This window comes from Mobula birostris, chromosome 1 (genome assembly GCF_030028105.1).
Source record: "Mobula birostris isolate sMobBir1 chromosome 1, sMobBir1.hap1, whole genome shotgun sequence".
NCBI lineage: Eukaryota > Metazoa > Chordata > Chondrichthyes > Myliobatiformes > Myliobatidae > Mobula > Mobula birostris.
The window spans coordinates 3,323,727-3,333,725 of NC_092370.1; positions in this window are offsets into that span (position 1 = coordinate 3,323,727).

The window sequence follows — 9,999 nt, forward strand, 5'->3', positions numbered from 1 at the left end:
AGAGAGAGCGAGAAAGGGAGAGAGAGAAGAGGTGAGAGAGAAGGGGGAGACAGTCACAGACCTAGAATGTTCTCTATAATTTATTCGTACACGTCATGTAGTTGCTATGACACCGATATTTTAACACACTACCTACAGTTTACCCGTTAAGCGATATCTAACTAATATGATCACAATGCGCAAGGGGCCATGTCACCAGCAATGAGAGGCTCGCCTTCGGTTACCGCCCGTAGGGACAGCGGCAGAGTTTGCTTCAAATTTAAGCGAAACGTTAACCCGTGGGGATGTTATTCACTGTATAACGTCGATCACAGAAACCGCCGGGGAAGAGGCATTCATGTGCCCACTGTCTCCATTGTTCAGCAACGACCCCCAGACATCACAAGGGGACATCCTCCACTTTACCGGTTAAGGGTTAACACATGAGGAGTATTCGATGGCTCTGGGCCCTCATGATGTTCAAAAGCATGAGGAAATCTCATTGAAACCTATTGAATTTTGAGTGGCCGTGAGGAGGTTAGTGGGGGGGGGGGAGGGGGTCTAGATTACAAGCTCAGAATGGCGCATGTCTGTTCAAAACAGAGATGACGAGGAATTTCTTTAGCCGGAGAGTGGTGAATCTATGAAATTCATTGCTACAGGCGGTTGTGGAGGACGAGTCATTGGGTATTTCTAAAGCGGAGGTTGATCGGTTCTCCATTAGTCAGGGCGTCAAAGGTTACAAGGAGAAGGCAGGAGAGTGGTGTTGAGGGGGATAATAAATTAGCCATGATGGAGTGGTGGAGCAGACTCGATGGGCCGAATTGCCTCATTCTGCTCCTACGTCATATGATGTTACGGATTTATGGTCCTTACCCGTCAGTGTATGAGACTCACCCCAACCCCTTTTGGGATGGCCATTGTCAATCCACAAGATACGCCTGGCCAATTATTCCACCAGAGCAGACTTGACAAACAGAGAGGACACAGGCGCCACTCCTTCACCAGCCACCACTATTAAATCATTACGGTCAGGTCGAGGGAGATTGCGCACAGGTCCATCGCTGCTGATGATCACTGTGTACACACAATGGACACCTGTTCAAACCGAACCATGTCAGATCACTGAGAACCAGGGCTCATGGGTTAAGGGTAAAAGATGAAATGTTTAGGGGAACATGAGAGGCAACTTCACTCAGAGGGCGGTGCCAGCTGCCAGCGGAAGTGGTGTATGTGGGTTCGATTTCAATGTTTAAGAGAGGTTTGGATAGAAACTTTGATGGGATGGTATGGAGGACTATGTTCCGCGTGCAGGTCGATGGGAGTAGGCAGGATAACAATTCGGCATGGACTAGATGGGCCGAAGGGCCTGTCTCTACGCTGTAATGCTCGACGACTCTGTGACTTCTAAGCGAGGCTATAATCGAGTCTTTTCCCCTTTCACAATTATCCGTCGATCTCGATTAATATACTGTATAGATGGCGGTAATGTATCAAATCACCAGCCCCACGTTTCCCCAACCCGCCCGACACAATCAAGAGAGCGAACGGCACCCATCCATTTTATCGAATCAGAGTCATAGAACTGCAGCAACGAAACAGGCCATTCAGCCCGTCTAGCCCGTGCTTAGTCCTAATGACCTGAACTGGGACCATCGCCCCTCACAGCCCTACCATCTATGTACCTATCCAAACGCGGAAAGGCTGAAATCGAGCTGGCGTGCACCACCGGCGCTGGGAACTCATTCACACTCTCACGACCCTCTAGATTCTTGTTTTAAAGAGAACCTGTTGCCTCTGACATTCCGATAAGATTACCACCCCGAAAGAACAGTCAGCCAAAGAAAAAGAGGGACTTCAGCAGATTGTAGTTATACCGAGAAAGGAATTTAAGGTGCCCGGAGTGATTAAAAACCGTGACGGGAGGTGTCAAAGTCAAAATGGCTAAGGTGTATTTGATGTTCACGATCAGCGAACGAATCACAATGCAACTGGCGGCGCTTCGCCACTTGCAAACAGCACAGTATTTGCAAATTTAGCTTGTAAATCGGCAAATACTTACCTTCCGCCGGCATTCGCAATGGGAAGACATTCAGAGGACTCGCGACCTCACAAACGCTATTGTACCAGGATATGAACAACTCGGCTCCTGTCTGGAATATAAGGACTTGCTCGGTTCAGTCACCACTTGCTTGGTAAATGTCCAAAGGACAGCATTATAAACTGTATATTGCCTGGATTGCACAATCCGACTACAGGGAAACTGGGAAGTACTCAAGCGCGGACCATATGTATAAAAATGCACGTTAGCTTTAATGCACTGTTGTTCCGTATGTTGTACTGTATATACTTTACGTATTTAAACAAAACTTTAATGTGCGGAAATCGAAAGTTAACAATTACACTAAATATATAAAGAATAATGTATGAATCTTTGTCTGCACTCAATTTTGTGCAATTTCTAATATTTTTGGAAAGTAATATTTGAGTTGTACAGGGTTTAAAACGACATCGAACAATATCAGACATTCCCCAATTGTTCTGAATATTAATATGTTTAGATTAACACACACGCAACGTTGGAGGAACGCAGCAGGGCAGGGAACATCTATCGAGAGGAATAAAGAGTCGACTTTTCAGGCTAAGACCATTCATCAGCAAGCATTGTTGTGGGTGGCGGGGTGCATATGCCTCTTCCAAAACAGGTGTAAGATACTCCTTCCCTCTGCTTGCCTGCAGGTCACCCTTGGATAAGGTGTAGCACCTGCTCAGCCCTCCCCCCCTCGATCAGGGTCACGGGAGCAGGTGGTGGATGGTCATATGAGCAGCTGGTGCAGATCACAAGTCCTGGTTATGCCAGGCAGACAATCTCTGAGGAGTATTGATAATGGCTGGGGTCACCCGTCTCGTAAAGACACTGCCCAGAAGGCGGCAATGGCAAACCACTTCTGTAGTAAAATTTGGCAAGAACGATCATGGTCATAGACAGAGCACGGATGCCCACGTCATACAACACGGTTCATCGTGATGGTGACGAGACGCTGCCTGCCCTGCTGAGTTCCTCCAGCATTTTGTGTGTGTTGCTCTGGATTTCCAGCATCTGCAGAATCTTCTGTGATTATGTTGAGTTGTACAGGGTTTTAAACGATAATCGAACAATATCAGACATTCCCGAGTTGTAATTGTTCTGAAATGTTAATATGTTTACTTCTTTTTGTACCAAGAGTGGAGATACGTTTTTCATTATCTACCTCACATTACATCATAACGTTTGGAGTTTCATAGAATTCGGCCAAATTCACTCCAGTCTTTTCTGATAATCTGCCTTAAATAGATTCTTTATTGGTTATATTCTCACTATTGCTTTATCATTAAATATTTAATTTCACTATTTGTCTTTTCCTGGGATTATTGTGTAAATCTAATTGAAAAGCTGGTCTACACTCAGCCAAGTATTGAGATTATTTTGTTCTCCCTCTTCAGCTTGTCTACTGTCAGTGGTCCATGATTCAGCTCCGGACGGTAATATAGCAATGAACATGTGTACGTGTGCCAAATAAAGCCAAACATTAACTCTTAAATACTGTGAGGGCTTCGGGGGGGGGGGGGGTGGATGGAGGATCTTTTTTTTCCCCCTTTTTTCCAGGGTTGAAATGCCTAATACCATAGGGCGTACATTTAAAGCGAGAGAGGGGATTTTCAAAGGCGATGTGAGGGGTAGGTTTTTCCACTCAGAGGGTGGTGAGTGCCCAGAATGAGCTGCTTGGGGTGGTGGTAGTAGAGGCAGATGTATTAGGGACTTCTAAGTGATGTTTAGATAGACACATGAATGTGAGTAAAATGGAGGGATATGGACATTGTGCAGGCAGACAGATTATTTAGTTGGCCTTTTGATGACTAATTTAATTGTTTCAGCACAACATTGTGGGCAGAAGTGCCTGTTCTTGTGCTGTACTGTTCTGTGTCCTAGAACAGGATATTTTTCTGGGTAAGCAGTCTAGGACCAAAGGTGACAAAATGAGGAGTTGACCAATTAGGACTGAAATGAAACATGATGTCTTTTGACAGAGGGCATTGAAACTGAGGGCTAGTCATTGAACCTGAGGGTCACAATGGGGCGCTGGGAACAGACCCAGATGCGAGACACAGACAGTGAAGTACAAGGAACAGGACTTGACTAGAGTAAGGACATGACAGGATTCAGACCAGGAGCAGGGACAAGAACGCAGACTTGGGCTAAGGAAAGCGGGACCAGGACTAGAAACCATGGACTAGGAGACAAGGCTTCGACTCTGAGCCCGAGATTGGACAAGGACCCAGAACCTGGGTCTTGCCTTGGGCTCGGACCCCAGAACCAGGCAAGGACATGACATGGCTTCAGGACAGGACGTGGCTGGGGGTTAGAGGGCTGGGCTTGGAGACAGGCCGGGGTCTTTGATCTTGAGGCTGGGGTCTTGGGTCGTGAGCTTGGCTGCAGGCAGGGGCCTTCAGGCTTGGGTTCTTGGAGCTCGGCTGCGGGATCCTCGAGGCTTGGGTTCTTGGAGCTCAGAGACAGACTGAGAACTGACATCAACATAGAGCTGGAACTTATCCTTCCACAAGCCAGGACTCATCTTTAACACGACACTAGCATGAGACAGGACAGAACCTAAACATAGAGCCGGGACTTATCCTAAGACAAGCCAGGACTCAATAGACAATAGGTGCAGGAGTAGACCATTCGGCCCTTTGAGCCAGCACCACCATTCACTGTGATCATGGCTGATCATCCACAATCAGTATCCAGTTCCTGCCTTATCCCCATAACCTTTGATTCTGCGATCTTCAAGAGCTCTATACATCTCTTTCTTGAAAGCATCCAAAGACTTGGCCTCCACAGCCTTCTGGGGCAGAGCATTCCATATATCCACCACTCTCTGGGTGAAAAAGTTTTTCCTCATTTCCGTTCTAAATGGCCTACCCCTTATTCTTAAACTGTGGCCTCTGGTTCTGGACTCACCCATCAGCAGGAACATGCTTCCTGCCTCCAGTGTGTCCAATCCCTTAATAATCTTCTTTGTTTCAATAAGCTCCCCTCTCAGCCTTCTAAATTCTAGAGTATACAAGCCCAGTCGCTCCAATCTTTTGACATATGACAGTCCCACCATCCTGGGAACTAACCTTATGAACCTACGCTACACTCCCTCAATAGCAAGAAAGTCCTTCCTCAAATTTAGAGACCAAAACTGCGCACAATACTCCAGGTGTGGTCTCACCAGGGCCCTGTACAGCTGCAGAAGGACCTCTTTGCTCTTATACTCAATTCCCCTTGTTATGAAGGCCAGCATGCCATTAGCTTTCTTCACTGCCTGCTGTACTTGCATGCTTACTTTCAGTGACTGATGTACAAGAACACCTAGATCTCGTTGTGCTTCCCCTTTTCCTAACTTGACTCCATTTAGATAATAATCTGCCTTCCTGTTCTTACCACCAAAGTGGATAACCTCACATTTATCCACATTAAACTGCATCTGCCATGCATCTGCCCACCCACCCTGCATTCTCATAACATCCTCACATTTCACACTGCCACCCAGCTTTGTGTCATCAGCAAATTTGCTAATGTTACTTTTACTTCCCTCATCTAAATCATTAATATATATTGTAAACAGCTGCAGTCCCAGCACTGAACCCTGCAGTACCCCACTGGTCACCGCCTGCCATTCCGGAAGGGACCCATAATTTGCTACTCTTTGTTTTCTGTCAGCCAGCCAATTTTCAATCCATGTCAGTACTCTGCCCCCAATACCATGTGCTATGATTTTGCCCACTAATCCCCTCTGTGGGACTTTATCAAAGGCTTTCTGAAAGTCCAGGTACACTACATCCACTGGCTCTCCCTTGTCCATTTTCATAGTTACATCCTCAAAATATTCCACAAGATTAGTCAAGCACGCTTTCCCCTTCATAAATCCATGCTAACTTAGACTGATTCTGTTAGACTGATCTGGTTGCTATCCAGATGTGTCGTAATTTCATCTTTTATAATTGACTCCAGCATTTTTCCCACCACCGACGTTTGGCTAACCGGTCTATAATTCCCTGTTTTCTCTCTTCTTGGAGAGAGGGACAACATTAGCCACCCTCCAATCCACAGGAACTGATCCTGAATCTATAGAACATGGAAAATGATTACCAATGCATCCACGATTTCTAAAGCCACCTCCTTAAGTACCCTGGGATGCAGACCATCAGGTCCCAGGGACTTATCAGCCTTCAGACCCAACAGTCTATCCAACACCATTTCCTGCCTAATATAAATTTCCTTCAGTTCATCCATTACCCTAGGTCCTTTGGCCACTATTATAGCTGGGAGATTGTTTGTGTCTTCCCTAGTGAAGACAGATCCAAAGTACCTGTTCAACTTGTCTGCCATTTCCTTGTTCCCCATAATAAATCCACCCGTTTGTCTTCAAGGGCCCAATTTTGGTCTTAACTATTTTTTTCCTTTTCACATACTAAAAGAAGCTTTTACTATCCTCCTTTATATTCTTGGCTAGTTTACCTTCATACCTCATTTTTTCTCCGCGCCTTGCCTTTTTAGTTACCTTCTGTTGCTCTTTAAAAGTTTCCCAATCCTCCGGCTTCCCACTCGTCTTTGCTATGTTATACTTTTATTTTTATACTGTCCATTACTTCCCTTGTCAGTCACAGCCTCCCCTTAGGATCTTTCTTCCTCTTTGGAATGAACTGATCCTGCACCTTCCGCATTATTCCCAGAAACACTTGCCATTGCTGTTCCACTGTCATCCCTGCTATGGTATTGTTCCTTTGAACTTTGGCCAGCTCCTCCCTCATAGCACCATAGTTCCCTTTGTTCAACTGTAATACTGACACTTCCGAGTTTCCCTTCTCATTCTCAAATTGTGGATTAAAACTTATCATATGATGGTCACTACCTCCTAATGACTCCTTTACCTCGAGTTCCCTGATCAAATCCGGTTCATTGCACAACACTAAATCTAGAATTGCATTCTCTCTGGTAGGCTCCAGTACAAGCTGTTCTAAGAATCCATCTCGGAGGGACTCCACAAACTCCCTTTCTTGGGGTCCAGTACCAACCTGATTCCTCCAGTCTACCTGCAAGTTGAAGTCCCCCATAACAACTGTAGCATTACCTTTGCAACATGCCAACTTTAACTCTTGATTCAACTTACACCCTACATCCAGACTACTGTTTGGGGGCCTGTAGACAACTCCCATTAGGGTCTTTCTACCCTTAGAATTTCTCAGTTCTATCCATACTGACTCTACATCTCCTGATTCTATGTCCCCCCTCGCAAGGGACTGAATATCATTCCTCACCAACAGAGCCACCCCACCCCCTCTGCCCATCAGTCTGTCCTTTCAATAGGACATATACCCTTGAATATTCATTTCCCAGGCCCTGTCCACTTGAAGCCATGTCTCTGTTATTCCCACAACATCATACTTACCAATTTCCAACTTTGCCTCAAGCCCATCTACTTTATTTCTTATACTCCGTGCATTCATATACAATACTTTTAATTCATTACTCCCCTCACCTCCCATATCAATTCCTATTTCACTTAGCCATTCTGTACGATCCCTTCTTGAGCTTTCTGCTCTGTTGATTCTGCTGGCATTCTTAACTTTTCTTATTCTCACTTTCCCTCTATCTCCATCCTTATGTTTCCAGTTCATCCCTTCCTCCCCACTACTTAGTTTAAACACCCCCGTGTTGCAGAGGCAAACCTGCCTGCCAGAATGCTGGTGCCCCGCTTATTAAAGTGCAACCCGTCCCTTTTGTACAATTCATCCTTACCCCGAAACACACCCCAGTGGTCCAAGAATGTAAATCCTTGCTTCCTGCACCAGTTCCTCAGCCACACATTCAAATCCATTATCTCCCTGTTCTTGACCACTCCAGCACGAGGAACTAGAAGCAAACCGGAGATAACCACCCTGGAAGCCCTGCTTTTCAGCCTTCTTCCGAGTTCTCTGAAGTCGCGCTGTAAAATGTCTTTCCTCTTCTTCCCCACGACATTTGTGCCGACATGCACCACCACTTCTGAATGTTCACCTTCACTCTTGAGGATTCCCTGCAATCGGTCCGTGACATCCTGGATCCCGGCACCAGGGAGGCAATACACCATCCTTAGATCTTGCCTGTTGCCACAGAAACCCCTTTCTGTACCTCTCACTATGGAGTCCCCTACTACCATGGCTCTGCCTGATGTCTGTCTCCTCAGCTTTGCCTCAGCGCCAATTGTTGACTCGCAGACCCGTCCGCCTCTCAGACTGGCATCATCTTCTGTCCCGACAGCCTCCAAGAGGGAGAACCTGTTTACGAGAGGCACATCTCCCGGGGTCTCCTGTACTTCAAGCATCCTTTCCTTTCTCATCATCGTCCTCCTACTCTCTTCCTGTATCCTGGGTGTAACGATCTCACTGTAGGTCCTGTCCAGAAAACTCTCGTTCTCCCAGATGAACCCAAGGTCCTCCAGTTGCCTCTCCAGTGCTGCAACACGGTCCTTCAGAAGCTGAATCTGGACACATTTTCCACAGGTGTAGGAACCAGAGGCACTATCAATGCCCCTGACCTCCCACATCATGCACGCAGCGCACTGAATCAGCCTAGCGGTTATCTCTTCACCACTTCTCACCCTCTCCAACTGTGGCATAGGCTCCTCTCTCAGCCTCTGCTCACCAAAGCCTCTCGAGCCAAAACCTTCCTACACTGTCTCCCTCTACTCCGTCGCCCGCTACAACGTCGCCTGCTCCGTCAAACTGCTCCCTTTTGAATACTCCCGCTGACTCACTGACTGACTTGCACGCACTTGCACAGTCCTGTCCCGATCAACAGCCAAGAAAAATGGCCGACTCAATTTCATCTCCACACCAAGGTGGGACAGGTCCCTCCATCAGGTAATGGCAGAACAGCCAGACTTACCCAACAGAGGTAAGGACAAGACAAGACAGATCCCCCCCACAGGGCAACAGCTAAACAGCCTGGCTTACCCCACAGAGGCAAGGACAAGAAGAGACAAACACCAAAGAATAACAGACAGTTCCATCTCTGCTCCGGGGAAGCTCCAAGTCTCAGTTCAGCCAGCAACCTCAGCTGGCCACGGAAACAGCCAGATCCCTACCTAGCTCAGAGTGTCTAGCAGCCACTCAGCTGGCCCAGGAAACAGCCGAATCCATATCACAAAGACAGCTCCGACTACCAATGGCGAGGCTCCATGAAGCAATGGTTCTCCAACACAGCCTAAAGATGGCAAGTGAACACTCTAGACTTCCACCAGCAGGTTGCTCCCAGAGGAACTGACAAGACAAACCAGCAGCCCCCATGTGAGCCCAAGGCCACTTATATTCCAAGCCCCAAGATGAGAATCATGTGCCTATGATTAACTCAAACAAGGGACAGCTGGAAGACCTGGAGTCCCAAGTCCACGGACTGGACCATGACACTGAGCTCCATTCATTAAATCTAAGGGGCATCAGTAAATTTGAGGGTCATCATTAAAACTGAGGGCCATTCATTAAATCTAAGGGTTAATCATTAAATCTGAGTGCTATTCATTAAATCTAAGGGACATCAGTAAATCTGAGAGTCAGTCATTGAATCTGAGGGCCATTCATTAAATCTGAGTGCTATTCATTAAATCTAAGGGTTAGTCATTAAATCTGAGTGCTATTCATAAAATCTGAGTGTAAGTCATTGAATCAGAGAATCACCCATTAAATCTGAGGACCATTCATTAAATCTAAGGGTCATTATTAAATCTGAGGACCATTCATTAAATCTAAGGGTCATTATTAAATCTGAGGACCATTCTTTAAATCTGAGGGTCATTAAATCTAAGGGTCATCACTAAATCTGAGGATCATTCATTAAATCTAAAGGTCATCATTAAATCTGAGAGCCAGTCATTAAACCAGATGGTCATTCATTAAATCTGAGGGTCAGACATTTAATCTGAGGGTCATTCATTAAATCTGGTTTATTCATTAAAT